At 34.9% G+C, this 1,001-nt stretch overlaps 1 pseudogene; it reads left to right on the top strand.

Annotated features, from left to right (window-relative positions):
• LOC107661974 (G2/M phase-specific E3 ubiquitin-protein ligase-like) overlaps positions 1-1,001 on the top strand; it is an 8,218-nt pseudogene that overhangs the window by 5,592 nt on the left and 1,625 nt on the right.

Raw genomic sequence — 1,001 nt, 5'->3', positions numbered from 1 at the left:
TGAGTAAAATATATCGGAAATATATTCCCATTCATATTCACAATTTTGAGCACACCAGGGTGATTATGAATATGAAATTATCCAGCCATGGCTTTCTGTTTCACAGATATATAAATAGGAGAGGAAACAAATGCCAAATTCCAAATGAATCACCCATCACAATGAGAAAAACCAAAGAATATATTTCTGATATGCAGCAAAAGATAACTGAGCTTCACAAATTAGAAAGTGGCTTTAAGAAAAGAGCTGGAGCAGTGAAAATTCCAATTTCCACCATCAGGGCATTAATTAAGAAGTTCCAATCAACAGAAAATGTTATGAATCTGCCTGGAAGAGGACGTGTGTCTATATCGTCCTAATGCACGGTGAGAAGGAGAGTTTGAGTGGCCAAAGACTCTTCAAGGATCACAGCTGGAGACTTGCAGAAAAAGGTTGAGTTTCGTGGTCAGGAAGCCTTTAAAATAATTATCAAACAGCACCTACATAGGGAGGGCTATAAGAAAAAAAAATCAAGAAAAGAAATTGCTTTCACCAAAAAACAAAAAAATGCATAGAAAAACTAAAAGCTCAGAGGAAAAAGTATACGCTGACAACAACATAATCATTTATTGATATTTAATTTGTTCTACCTTGTTTTTGCATGTATTTATATGAGAGCCTGGCCAAAAATTATGTCTGCACATATTGGCATGTTTCTTTGTGATCTCACAAATAAAATTTACTCCAAGCACAACTACACAATATGATAACAAAATCTTTGTGTGTGTGTGTGTGTATGTGTGTGCATGTTTATGTGGTTTATGAGGACACAAATTTGTATAATAACATGGGTATGACATAGGTATTACAACGAGAAGGTGATTTATGAGGACATTTTCAGTGTCACCGTAATTCAAAAGGCTTATAAATAATTCAGAATGAGTTTTTTTGAAAATCTAAAAATGCACAAAGTTTCCTGTGAGGGGTAGGTTTAGGGGTAGGGTTGGTGTAGGGCAATAGAA

This window comes from Sinocyclocheilus anshuiensis, unplaced genomic scaffold (genome assembly GCF_001515605.1).
Source record: "Sinocyclocheilus anshuiensis isolate Anshui unplaced genomic scaffold, SAMN03320099.WGS_v1.1 scaffold603, whole genome shotgun sequence".
In the NCBI taxonomy this organism is placed as follows: Eukaryota; Metazoa; Chordata; class Actinopteri; order Cypriniformes; family Cyprinidae; genus Sinocyclocheilus; species Sinocyclocheilus anshuiensis.
Note: the sequence above shows the minus strand (reverse complement) of the source record. Positions and strands in the feature narration are given on the sequence as shown.